Here is a 15,127-nt window from a genome sequence, read left to right as displayed (position 1 = left end):
TGACTGAATGGAATTAAGGGGGGAAAAAAGTGCTGACCTACCTAATTTTAGCACTTAGTGGAGACTGTAAAGCTAGAGGCAAAAGGAACTATACATAAGTAGTGTACTCTAGTTGGTAAGTCCTTAGACTCCCATGATAAGAACTGGGGTTAACAACTTGAATCCAATATTCATATATATTGGAATTAAACAAGATGACAGTGCTGGTATAGAAATTTCTCATTGTTGGTGGGGTGATTACAAAGAAGCAAAGGGAGAGTTTTAGCATGACCCATGTAGTACTACATTAGAGTTGGCAACACCAGTATGAACTCATTTGTGACTTAATATACATACAGATAGATATCTGTGCAAATATTTATAGATGTACAATTATTTATAGATGTTTGTATAAGCACCTGTTAATTTGCACATATATTTCTCATTGTTTTATCAGTTGAGAAGCCCTCAAAGCAAAAACAATGTAGTAGCAACAATTACACCCATCACTCAGATCTTGAGTTCTAATACTATTCCCCAGTAAAAGGAACCAGACAGATCTCCTTGGAGAAAATGGAGGCGGTTGATCCCAGGACTGTGGCAGGAAATATACAAGATAGCCTGAATTATCTTCTAGTACCAGAAAGCAAGAAAGTGTTAAAAAACAAACAAAAGGAAAACAAAACTATGGAGGCATGTTAAAAGAATAAGGTGTCAACTCAAGAGCCAAGAGATAACAGTTTGAGCAACAAAAGAAATTGTGTAGTATTGGATTACAATCAAAATGATAAAAAACAAACCATGAGCCCATACCAATATAAATAATCAAAAAAAAAATAGAGGCAGTAGTCAATCTGTGCTACACATGAAGTAGTCACACTGTCTCCAAGTATAATTAAGTGCCCATGGATCAGTTCAGAATCCCAAACTAAAAGGCTGATGCTGTCCTCTCCAAAAAATGATTATAACTCTCTACCTCTTAAGTGTAGACTGTGCAAAATGACTTCCTTCCAATAGGTACAGTGTGGAAATGGAGAAAAGATAATTTCATAAGAGTTCAAGTTAAAAAAATTAAAACAAAGAAATTTTAAAAATGTAAAAAAGAGTTCAAGTTCAAGAGGGTGACTTAGGAAGACTCTGAAATCACCTCCTCCATAGAAAACATCAAATTACACCTAATAATAGAACAATTCCTGCTGAAGATCTGAGGGCTGATTGAACAGCTACTGAACAATGAAAGATAGAGACAATGACAAGTGAACACCAAAATAGACAGAGTCATGGTAACAAAGGGGACTCTCACTACCAACACTGCCAACAGCACTAAGGAGGGATCGTACTGATGAACTGGGAGCAGCTCTCTTGGTCCCTGGGCACAGAAAAAAAAGCTGTGGTTTAAAAGAGCAACCAGCATATAAAAGAGACAATGTGAGAACACCACCAAGCAAAGTTCTCCAGGTTAGAGGGATTGAAGAGTGACGTGGTTTACTTCTCACCCCGTCTTAAAAGCCTAGACTGGAGGAGGGTTTGGACAACACAATGAGCAAATCCAGTGTCTCGGTAAGCTTGTGACTTCACCAAATATGTGGTCCACAAGTCCACACCAGCCCTAGTTGTGCTGGGACACAGAAAAAAAGCCTTGGTTTAAAAAACTCTATCTCTGAAATTAATAATACTCTATATGTTAACAAATTGAATTTAAATAAAAAATTATAATTAAAACAATAAGATGTCAGGTTCTTAGGGCACCTGGCTCACTCAGTTGGTAGAGCATGTGACTCTTGATCTCAGGGTTTTCGTTTGAGCCTCATATTGGGTGTAGAGATTACTTAAAAATAAAATGTTAAAAAAAGAAAGCATGTCAGGGTCTCTTGTACATTTTCTGCCCTGGAGTCAGCCATTTCCCCCAAAAGTCCTGGTTCATTTTACTGGAAAATGGCACTTAGAGACCATCAGTCTAGTCACTAAGAGTGCTAAAAGGCAAAGAAAATGTATTTTTTAAAGAAAAAGAATGAAATAAAAGTTCATACTGATAATTTCCCATTCATTTTTAAGATTATAGCATTTTTACTAATTTGATTTTTATATTTGTAGCCCATTGTTTTCCTTTTTAAAATAAGCATTTTATTTTAGACAAGGAGGGACAGAGAGCACAGGTGCAAGTGGGGGGAGGGACAGAGGGAGAGACTCCTCAGACAGACTCCACATTAAGCACAGAACCTGATGCTGAGCTTGATCCCATGACCCATAGATCATGACCTGAGCTGAAACCAATAGTCAGACACTCAATTGACTGAGCCCCCAGGTGCCCCTGTATCCCATTTTTCTTAAACTGAAAATCTTGGTTCCTGATGATATTATCACAAATATTTGATTTGTTCTCTGTGTGTAAAAAATGTAAATAAAAATTAATAAACATAAAGAAATGACCAAGGAACTGTGGGGACACTCTCTCCCCTCCACCTTAAAAGCCTAGATTGGAGCAGGGCCTGGATGCAATAAGAGTTGGGTTTGAATACCATAATTAGAATGTCCCATAACTGTATAGTCCTAATACCATAATGAGTGGACCTAGACATGATAACTGGTAGGCCCTATCTTCACAGTGATCTTGAAACCTCAGCAAGCCAAGAGTCTTCAAGTCCATACCAGCTCTGGTCATGCTGGGGCATAGGAAATAAAAACCACAGTTTAAAAGGGCAGAGGAACTGTGAGAACATTCTTTCCTTCTCTACCTTAAAAGCCCAGACCAGGGGACCTGGATGGCTCAGTTGGTTAAGCACTTGACACTTCATTTTGGGTCAGGTCATGATCTCAAGGTCCTGGGATCAAGCCCCATGTAGGGCTCCATGCTAAGCATAGAGGCTGTTTGGGATTCTCTCTCCCTCTCTTGGTGCCTCTCCCCACAAGGTTGCACATGGAACACTCTCTCTCTAAAAAAATAGATAAATAAATAAAAATAAAAATAAAGAGCCCGGAACAGTCTGGCTCACAGTGTGTCTGTGACCTAGTCAGCCCAGGGTCCATTAGCCCACATCAACCACTGTGTAGTGCTGTGGCACAGAAAACAAGCCATAGTTTTGTGTTTTCCATTTTATTTTGTTTTGTTTTTAATATTTTCATCATTCATTCACTTACAGTTTTGAAAATTTGTCTTGCATTTATTTTCTTCTTTTTGGTTTTGTTCTTTATCTTTCTTTTTTATTCTCCTTTTTTTTTTAAATTTTTTCTTCTTTTATTATTTTTTCTTTTACAATTTTTTTTCTTTACCCTTTCTGTAAAAGCCACGATTTACTAGCATGCACAGCAACAGCTCCAGCCAGCCAGCAAAAGTCACCAAACACATACAATCTATATAGGGACACCATACACAAGACCACTCTTCAAATTTACAAGAAGTAGTCATTTTGCCTAATCCATAGAAACAAACAGAAAATCAAGCAAAATAGGGTGACAGAGGAATATGCTCCAAAAGAAAAAACAGGAACAAATTCAGAAAAAGAACTAAATGAAACCAAGATAAGCAACATGCCTGATAAAGTCATAAAGATACTCCCCAGGCTGGAGAAAAGAAGAAAATAATTCAGTGAGAACTTAAAGAGATAGAAAGTATTAAAAATAACCAATCTGAGTAAATTAGAGGATGCAAAAGAACATATCAGCAATCTGGAAGAGAGGGTAATGGAAAGCACTCAAGCTGAAGAGAAAAACAAGAAAATAATTTTTAGAAATGGGGATAAATTAAAAGGTTCTTGAACAACAACAAGAAAACCAACATTTGCATTATAGGAGCTCCAGAAGAAGAGAGAGAAACGTATAGAAAACATACTGGAGGAAAAAAATAACTGAAAACCTCCCAATCCTAGAGTAGAAAATAGATATCCAAGACCAAGAGCTTTCCCTGTAAGGTCAGGAATATGAAAAAGATGTCCACTCTTGCCACTTTTATTCAACCTAGTAATGGACATCCTAGCCACAGTAATCAGACAAGAAATAAGAGGCATCTATATTGATAAAGAAGAAGTTAAACTGTCACTATTTGCAGATCATACTACCCACAGAAAATCCTAAAGACTCTACCAAAAAATCTACTAGAAGCAATAAATTCAGTAAAGTGGCAGTTACAAAATACCCAGAAACTGGTGGCATTTGTACACACTAACAACCACATTGCAGCCATAATTGTTTTTTTTTTAAATCTATCATCTATCTATCTATCTATCTATCTATCTATCTATCTATCTATCATCTATCATATACAATTGCTTCCAAAAGGTTAAAATACCTCAGAGTAAACTTACCCAAGGAGGTAAAAGACCTGAACTGTGAAAACTATAAAATGCTGATAAAGAAATTGAATATGACAGAAACAAATGGAAAGATACTCCATGTTCATGGATTGGAGGAATTAGTATTGCCAAAGTTCCAATATTACCCAAAGCAATCTACAGAGTTAATGCGGTCCCCACCAATATAACAATACTTTTCGCAAAACTAAAACAAATAATACTAAAATGTGTATGGGATCACAGAAGGCCCTGAATAGCTAAAGCACTCCTGAGAAAGAACAAAGCTAGAGCTATCAGAATTCTGGATTTCAAGATATATTACATATGTCTTATCATATAATCATATTATTATATTTGATTTTTGTAATCAAAACAGTATGGTATTGGTAGAGAACATAGATCATGAAACACAAAAAAGACCCTAGATATAAACCCATATTTATATGATTAATTAATCTTTGACAAAGGAGGCAATGTACAATGGTAAAAAGACAGTCTTTTCAATTAATGGTGCTGGGCAAACCAGACAGCCACCTGTAAAAAAACAAACAAACAAACAAACAAACAAACAAAACCCTGAAACTGGACTATTTTCTAACTCCATACACAAAAGTACACTCAAAAGTGATTAAGGACCAAGAACATAAACAGTAATTCCTTCCACATTCACTATACCAACATTCTTGGGGATCTATCTCCTCAGGCAAGGGAAACAAAAGCAAAAATAAACAATTAGGATCACATCAAAATGAAAAGTTTTTTCACATCAAAGGAAATCATTAACAAAACAAAAAGAAAACCTACTAAGTAAAAGATATTTGTAAATGATATATCCAATAAGGGGTTAATATTCAAAACATAAAGAACTTATACAACTCCATACCCCCCAAAAAAAATCTAATTTAAAGATGGGCAGAAATCTGAATAGACATGTTCCCAAAGAAGACGTACAGATGGCCAACAGACACATGAAAAGATGCTCAACCTCACTGATCATCAGAGACGTAAATCAAAACTCGGATGAGGTATCACTTCATACCTGTTACACTGGTTAAAAACAAGAAGGCTAGAAACAAGTGTTGACAAAGATGTGGAAAAAAAGGAACCTTCATGCACTGTTTGTGGGAATGCAAACCGATGCAGCCACTGGAAAACAGTATAGAGAGGTTCCTCAAAAAATTAAAAATAGAAATACTACATAATTCCATAATTCCATGGTTGGGTATTAACCAGGGAAAACAAAACCAGTAACTTGAAAAGATAAATGTACCTCTAGGTTTATTACAGCATTACTTACAGTAGCCAAGATACGGAAGCAATGTAAGTGTCCATCAATAGAGGAATGGATAAAGAGGAAGTGATATCCATCACACACACACACACACACACACACACACACACTGGAATATTACACAGCCATAAAAAATGAGATAATGCCATTTAAGTCAACACAGATGGACCTAGAAGATATTACGCTAAGTTAAATAAGTGAGATTGGGCAGCCCCGGTGGCTCAGCGGTTTAGTGCTGCCTTCGGCCCAGGGCGTGATCCTGGAGACCGGGGATCGAGTCCCACATCGGGCTCCCTGTGTGGAGCCTGCTTCTCCCTCTACCTGTGTCTCTGCCTCTCTCTCTGGGTCTCTCATGAATAAATAAATAAAATCTTTTAAAAAAATAAATAAATAAATAAATAAATAAATAAATAAATAAATAATAAGTAAGTGAGATTGAGGAAGACAAATACCATAGGATTCCACTTATAAATTAATTTTTCCATAACTTGATTCTTAAGAAAATGAATAAACAAAGAAAAAGCAAAATCAGAACTATAAATATAAAGAACAAACTTATGGCTAACCGGAGGGCAGAGGATGGGGGTGGGAGAAAGAGAAAGAGAGGTGCAGGCTTCCAGTTATGGAATGAGTCAGTCATGGGACTAAAAAGCAGAGCATAAGGAATAGAGTCAATGATATCGTAATACCAATGTCATAGGACAGATGGTATCTGTATCTGTGGTGAAGATGGCATAATGTGTGAATGTGCCAAATCACTGAGTTGTACATCTGAAACTAATATTACATTGTGTGTCAAATATACTCAAAAAATAATAATCAAAAAAGCTTTTAAGATACAGAAACTTGACGACCACTACGTCAGTCTCATCAATGATATGATGACATGATAAGAATGGCAGTTTACTTCTGTAATCTTTTGTTGAGAATGGTAGTTTACCACTCAAACCTTTTTCACAATAAACCTTAAATCAGTCTAATTGTAAGAACAAACCATATCCCCAGGAGGGGAATTGTACAAAATATCTGAATAGTGCCCTTCCAACAAGTGAGGTCATGAAAAACAAGGAAAATCTGGGAAACAATCACACTCCAGAGAAGCCTAAGGAAACATAATGACTAAATGTAATGTGGTCTTCTGGATAGGGTAGGATTCTGGAACAGAAAAGAGATGTTAGGTTGGAAAAAAAAAAAAAAGGGAATCTAAATAAAGTGTGAACGTTAGTTAATAATATAAATATTGGCTTACTATTTTAATAAATGTACTTACTAATGAAGATCTTAATAATAAGAGAAACTAACTGTGAATATATGGTAACTACTGCCCTGTGGATCTGTACTATTCTAAAATATGCAAGTTATTTTAAAACATACTGTAGGCTAAACACTGTATATATTTTGTCTGCATTTTTACCTACTGGATATATTTTTCTCCCAAATTTCCATATGAGAAAACAAGTTCAGGTAAAGTTTCGATTACATGCTCAACATCATATAATTGGTATGAATTCCACCGGGATCCAAAATAAATCTACAAATCTAACGTCTGGTCTCTTTTCATTGGCATGCTGTAATTAATGCACTTATGCCAAGAGAGACATCCTTTACTTAAGGGCAGTTTTTGTTTGCCCTCCTGAAGCAATAAACATTTGGCATTGTGAGTAATAATCAGATTGTGAGGTCATGTAATAAAGGAAATGATAACAGTGGGGAATTATAGATTAATGAGTAATGTATAACAGAATTACCTTTCTTGCTTTATAGGGTTATCACCATTCATGGAAAAAAAATGATAAGACTTCTACATTTTTTAGTCTTATTATTTTTTAAGATTTTATATATTTACTCATGAGAGACACAGAGAGAGAGAGGCAGACACACACACAGAGAGAGAAGCAGGGTCCGCTCAGGGAGCCCAACATGGGACTGGATCCCAGGACCCCAGGATCATGACCTGAGCTGAAGGCAGATACGCAACCGCTAAGCCACCCAGGTGCCCCCATTTATTAGAATTAAATGTACACATGGATGATGGAGCAAATAAGTGGTACTCACAATATTAATTAGAATTGAAAATTTTGCCATGAAATCATCTTTGACGCCTTTGAATTATCTGTAAAAATTTTTAAATGCTTACAAACTTTAGAAACCGCATACATTCAGATTATTCTCTATGTCCTTACCTTTACAGGAGAAAAGGTAATTAAGGAAAAAACTGTGGATCATTATGACTTTTATGTATCTAACAGCACTGCTCAATTTAAATGCATGCTTTTTACTTTGACTTTTTAAAGAAAGCAATTCATTGATTAATGATGTTTGAAATTTCCTTTCTCCTTGTGTCATTCTAATTCTTGAAAGTTATAGCAGGTCAGAAAACATCTGAGTGGTTTGTTCAGGAGCCAATTACTTTTATGAATACATTAAGAGGAAAAAAGTTCAGTATATCACCAGAATTTAGAGGAGGATTAAAGTGAGGCTTTCAAATGCTTCCTTCTCAAATTGCCCTTATAAAAGGAACATAAACACTATAAATATTTATATGTTGCATGATCATTTCTTCTGAATTTTGAGGTATAGTATATTTTGAAACTAGTATCAGATAAGCAGTTTAATTGACATATGGATACATACATTAAGCTACGCTAGAGGTCAACGTATTTGACCCTCACAGAAGTTCCAAATTATTAAAAAGAAAAACATTTTATATGAATTGTTACTCCACTTGAAAGTGAATACTAGTTACTCTGCTGAGTTTTATAGCCAATAAAATAGCTAATAAAACAAAAAACATATAGAGGAAAAGTAATTCAAATTTAAGGATTTTAAAAATAGTGTTTCGTATATGGCTACCAACTGATGTAGGCAAGAAATTCTAATGTTGGAACTTTCTAATGATATTCATAAGCATAAGGAACATAACACACATTTATAAAGTCTTCAGGTGAAACAGCCAAGAAAGTCATGTCCCTTCCCGAGGCTAATTCATTAGCACTTCACCTATGACAGTCACCAGCATTAACTTTCAAATGAACTTTCCTAACTGCTAAAAATAGTAGGAACAATTTATTCCTGGAATGGTTTTGCATGCTGAGTATTCATTTTAATATCCAAGATAATGCGTTGAAGATATGAACTAGTATACCCGGATCCTTATGTGTCCAGATATATTCAGAGACACTTCTCAATGATTCTGAATGGAAAAATTAAGTTACTAAAAAGAGAGGTGTTCTTATATGGATGATAATCTTCATAAACAATACTGCTAATAAATTACCCATGCAAAACCTCCATTACATTTTGAAGAGCCAATATCCATTATTTGTCCCGTCATTTAAGCCATTCATTAATTGTGACCTCCATCTCAACACGACGATGTTCACAATGGCATGCACCATTAATTATGTATGAGATTTGTTCAACACTTTTCCCTGAAAGTGTTGAATTTTCTAACTATACTAATAGCTTTCAATCTAGTAAATAATTCATAGGATTAAATATCTAAGAAAAACTTATATATGAATAAATTCAATATTTTATGGGAGTGAAGTATTGTCATTATATTCCTCTCATTTGTACAATATAATAAGGTTTGCCAAGCTGTTTTACATGGTGTGATACATTTAAAACTGTGAGCTATGCACTGGGAGGCATTGCTATTTCTATTTCAACAAACAGAATGAAATCATAAGAGAGGTGGTTAGGGAAAGGACCAAAAAAGTAAAAGAGTTGAATAAGTGCCATAGAAGGCAGCATCTGTTAATGAGGAAATATATGTGAAGCCTTAGTAAAATTCTTGGGAGGCTGTTCTGCAGGAGAATACTGACTGATGTAGTTTTCTTACCTAAATGAATCCAATGGATACAGTTTTCAAAGGCTTGACTTTTAGGTCCCAGCTTTTTGAAGTTTCCCCCTTTCCTTTCTCTACCTTGCCTGCAGAAAAGTAAAGCACCCTGGTCACCTCAGATGAGCAATATTTTCTATGTGCCCACAAGACTGCGAGGGGGGCATGTGAAAATTGTGGATACAGCAAAATGAGATTTGCTTCCCCCAAGTTATACATATGGGCAGTTAGCATTTATTAAGTCCTGGCTCTGGATAAAGTCTGCAGAGCTAATGCAATCCTCTGTTCCACACTACAGTCGAGAGTTTACAATTCAATACTACCAAGCTTTCAATTTTGTTACATAGTAGGAGATATTAATCCTAATCATTAAAACCAACTAGTGGAAAGGCACTGCAGTGGTTGTTACTTGGCATTAACAAAAACTTTTCTTAAAAATTACAGGATCTTGAGGATAATAGGTTTTTTACTAATCCCGTCATTACTGGTTTTACACTTCTAATATCTTCAGTTTAATAATAATTTTATATTATGTACTTGTTATTCTACTATTCCTCATGATTTCTGAAGCTAATACTTGACATATTAGCGTACCAAAAAATTAATTCAATCTTATCATTGCCAACTTTTTGCTGGAACTGCCATATCATCAGTCAGAGAGATTGAGGGTAGGAGTAAAACAAAGAAAGTCTAATAGTAACCTACAATTTATTAGCATTACAATGACTGATTCAATAGTCTTTTAAAAATACCTGCGAGTGAAGTATATGGTCGAAAGTCCTAAATGCAAATTTGTGTTGTTAAATCCATGTACTAATTACAGGTAGCAACTTTATAAGTCTGTTCCCAGCATTTGCTCAGCTTTTATGGATAATTTTACTTCCATGCCAACAAAGGTCATGCAATCTTTATTGATTGTAAGGTGCGCACATCTCAGGGAGTAAAGTTAAAAGAAAACTGTCTATGCCAGAGTAATTAGATCCAATGGAAAAAAAATTTTTTTGAAAGAGCATCTACAGTAAATACCTACATAGTAAACCTTATGACAGCCAATTCACAAATTCACCTTCTGTGTTACTAAGCTGGAGACATAGGAGATAAGACTTTTTAAATTTTTCCATTGTCTTAGTTACAGATTTATTTTAGGAAATGGTTATTACCAGTTTTTCCATCTATTTTTTTAACAAGAAGAAATCGAATTTTCTCATGTTTAAAATGATGAATATAGGAATTCTTGGAACATGGTAACAGTGACAGAAGCCAATTTTGAATCTTTCTGAATCTGCACCTAAACAGTGCGCTTGTGGACAATATTTAAACAAACTTGACTGCAGTGTATCTCTTCAAAGTACAGAGTACAGAGGAGTAGAGCTCATTAAGAGTCACAAGACCTGCCTGGTACCAATATCTGAGCATGAAGACCCGAAAAGAGGCGAACTCCAAAAGAAGAAATAGGTATTCATTGTAATATGAACCCAGGTAAGCTGAAACATAATTATACACCTTATTCTTAGAAGGAGAAGGCACCTCTGCTACCACAACGCGAGTAAATGAAGAAAAACATGGTTGGATTCAGTTAGCAAGAAGTTCTATGTCCCTACGTCAGTGTTGATATGACAACCTAATAATTGTTCCTGTTATCTAATATGTTATGCTTCATTATTTACTCTCAACAATGCTCAGTGAACATCCTTCTGGTTAAATTTTTGTAAATAACCATCTTCTTTTTTTTCCTTTAGATGAGATTGCTGAATGCCTTCAAAGATATTCAAAATTTTTGATATATTATCTTTCAGCAGATTTAAATCAACTTGTATTACATCATCCAGCAGTGTACCAAAATGCCATGCTTCCTAGAACAATCCAAAAAATAACACATACTAAATATATTAATGATAGATGAAATTAGTTTTAGACCAGGATCTTTGGGAATTAGTTCAGTTACAAAATTATATTGCACTACCAGTGCAGGAAATAATGCCAAGACAAGTATTCACTTTCCTTCGGAATCACTGAAATTCAGAAATTATGAGCTTTGCAAATCTTTACACAAAACTTCCTGCTTATTAGTATTTGCTATATTGAAGCTGTGATTTTGAGGTTACAAGTGAAATTTTTATTATTCCATAAATCAATTAGCTGGGAATCAAAAATCTTGGCATTAAAATTGACTTTCCTTTTCTCTCATAATCTGTATGAATCCTTTAATCTATTAGCATCCAAAATTTCGCAAAAAACAACATACTAATAGAAGATTTTGAGACAAGGGCCTTAAGGATATCAGAATTGATAGTATTGAAAAAAGTCTTGAGTAGATTAAAGTGATATTTCACATGGAACCCTCAAACAAATCAAAACATGTTAAATTGCTTTTTATGAAACTATTTTTATGGTTTTAATACAAACATGAATGTATATTTCTCCCTAGTTCCTTTGAATGGTTGATTAAGCTAGAAAAGTAATATGATATTTCAGACAAGTAATGCAGCATGATACATTTTGTAGACTTTCTTACTGTTGGCAAATGAATACTACAAAATGTCATTTATCATTAAAATTATTAATAATTTCTAAAACCTATAATATCAAAAACCTTACAGATGATTCCTCTTTATCTATCAGTATTAAAAACAATACCTACTCAAGTAATTTATAGGATAACCTTATTTCATTTCCAATTTAAATATTATATTTTACTTCACATGATATACACCAAACCAATTTATAAATTTTATGGGTGTTTGTACTGGTTATGTGACAGTGTTCACATGTTACTTCTAAATGTTTTATCTGAAATATTGTCCAAACAATTCCTTTCTTTCAGTGGTCAAGGAGCGATAGCTAGAAATTTGACTCAAATATATTCTCTTTTGAAGTACGATGAGGTCGTTATTTCAGAATGAATTACACCTTGATAGATGAGGACTTACTATTAAAACTGGGAGATCATAGGAATTAAATTGGAATCTTCTAAAATTGATGATTTCTGGTTCCCTGCCTCATAGTTGCGACTAATTTGATGGGGCTAGAGTGAGATAAAGATTCCGGTTAACAAAAATCTAAATGGTATTTTCTGGTAAATCATATTTGGGAATCACAGACAGAGGTCTCTAGAAAATAATACATATGTGTCAATAATTTAAAAAAAAAAAGACCAAAAAAAAAAAAAAAAGACCAATAAAGCCTGTTGTGGACGTCCTTCCACAAATCTAGGAAAAAGGAAGTGAATCATCCTCGGGGTTCTTGACTTGAGTATACAGGTCTGAGAGAAAAGATGCCATTTTTGAGTTTGAAAACAAGTAAAAGAACCCACCTTGGATAAAAATATGTTGAAATCTGAGGATTCAACAGCAGAGCCGTATGAAAACTTTTGAAGCACAAAACACGAAAATGATTATGGTGCTCTTAACATACATAACTCAAAGTAAATATATTAACCATTATAAACATAAGGTTATTTTAAGTATGGTTTAACCTTTCACATGTTGACTTCATTAGTGCCTCTTAAAATATCAAATTCAAAATTAGTTTAAAGAATTACAACGGTTGTTCATTGAATGCCTAGGGCCATAATTTCTTAAACTAGATTTCTAGTCTTCCTATTTTGATCAGTGATTCTAATAACACATGTATTATAGTTCCTGAAGCTGTCCTAAAAGTTACTGATTCTCTGTATATTTTATTTTTTGAGTCATTTTTCTCTTAGTTCCATTTTGCACAGTTTCTATCACTGGGTCTTCAAATTCACTAACCTTTGCCTCTGCAACGCCTCATCTCTCATGAATTCCCTACAGTAACATTTCATCCCAGCACTATGGCTTTTACTCCTCAAATCCGTGTACTTTTAGATCTTCTATATATCTCTAAAACATGTTCAATCTTCTAACTTTTTGAACTACTAGGACACTGTGTACTAACTGATTTGATATCCCTTTCTACTCTTTCTAACCCCTGACTTTTCATCATTGGTTTGGTTAATTCACTTTTTTCCTCATTTTGGGTAGTTTCCTGTTTTTTATGTGCTGGGTAATCTTTGTATGCCAGACCTAGTGATTTTTAATTTGTTGGGTGCTGGGTATGTTTTTACTATTATTATTCTTGAGCTTTTTGGGGGATGCATTTAATTATATGGAAACTGTTATGCCACTGCCTTTAAGATTTTTCACTGTGGACTGAAGCAGTATTTTGTCTGGAGTGTATTAATCATAACTATTGGACAAAATCTGAATGCTCTGCCAAGTGTGTTGTAAATTGTGAGTTTTTCCAGACCAACTAATGGGAATAGAGTCTATTCCTGACCCTGTTTGAACGCTCTATACTGTTCTCTTTAAGCCTTTTTGGTGCTCTTTCCACAGCCTAAGTAGTTTCCCCACATGGTTGCTCTCCCCAGTACTCTATTAAATATTATTAAGAAGGCATCTGCAGACCTCTGGCCTATTCTCAGTGCAGCTCTCCATCTCTAGTATCCTTACCTGAGAATTTGCTGCTTGGGTTCCCCTTTTCTATCCTGTGCCCTGGAAACTTCTTTCAAGGCAGCAAGCTGAAACTATTATAACATTTATCTTACAAATTTCCTGCCTCTCAGAAATCACTGTCATTGGCCAATCTTAAAAATCATTGTTTCATTGGTCTACCTAGTAATTGTTTTAGACAGGAAATATCTCTCACCCCTAATGATATATTGGCCCTGAATATAATTTTTTGATGAATAAAGATTCAAAATTTTAAAAAGGCCAATAGAAAAGGTAAACTCTATGGATTAACCTTTAACATACTGACTGTGTAAAAATAAGGGTATTGTGCAGAAGGGCTTGAAATATACAGAAAATTGTTAAAATGTGAAATAAAAGGACATGCATGTCAAAAAGGTTCAGAAATGGAGTTAAAGTTTCTCTTATGTCCTTCTATTATCTGGAGAGATATAAATGTGTCATTAATATTAGAATAATAATAATATTCATAAGACAATGTTACATCTGTAATCTAGTCCAGAATAACTTTGTAAAAGTCATAAAACTGTATATAAATTTCAAAGTAACAGGAAAAAAATGTAATAAGAAATATGTAGTCAATATAAAGGGAGAAAAGGAGAAAAAGTAGCATAACAAAAGCAGATGAATAAAAGCAGAAAAATGTGGATTTAAAAATAATATTAGTTACATTAAATATATTTGTACTTAGTATTCCAATTAAAACACCAGTAGAGACACATTCAATTATAAATTAAAAAAACAAACAAATATGATTCAACTATCTTCTGCATATGATTTATCTATCTAAGGTAACAGAACACTAAATGGATGAAAATAAAGTTTGGAAAAGATATAAGCTGATAATACTACCAAAAGAACATGATAAAGGTATATTAATATAAAAGTGAACATCAATACAAAGAACATCATTGGAGATAAAGGATATTTCATTATGATAAAAAATTTAATTCACCAAGAAGAAAACAACAATTCTAAGTTATTATGCATATTTTACTAACATGCCTTCATAAATAAAAAGCAAACATCAGTCTACTAGAAAAAAACTGATAAATAGAAAATTATGCTATGATCTTTTGACACATATTCCTCAGCAAGTTAATGAAAATAGGGGAAAAAATTAAAAGCAGGTAAGAGCTTTAAAATATGGTTAACAATTTAATATCAATATAGGGAATTCTCATCGACTGCAGAAAAGTTAATCTCCTCAAGGACACCAGATAATTTTCAAAAA

The sequence above is a fragment of the Canis lupus genome, chromosome 36 (assembly GCF_048164855.1).
Source record: "Canis lupus baileyi chromosome 36, mCanLup2.hap1, whole genome shotgun sequence".
In the NCBI taxonomy this organism is placed as follows: domain Eukaryota; kingdom Metazoa; phylum Chordata; class Mammalia; order Carnivora; family Canidae; genus Canis; species Canis lupus.
Note: the sequence above shows the minus strand (reverse complement) of the source record.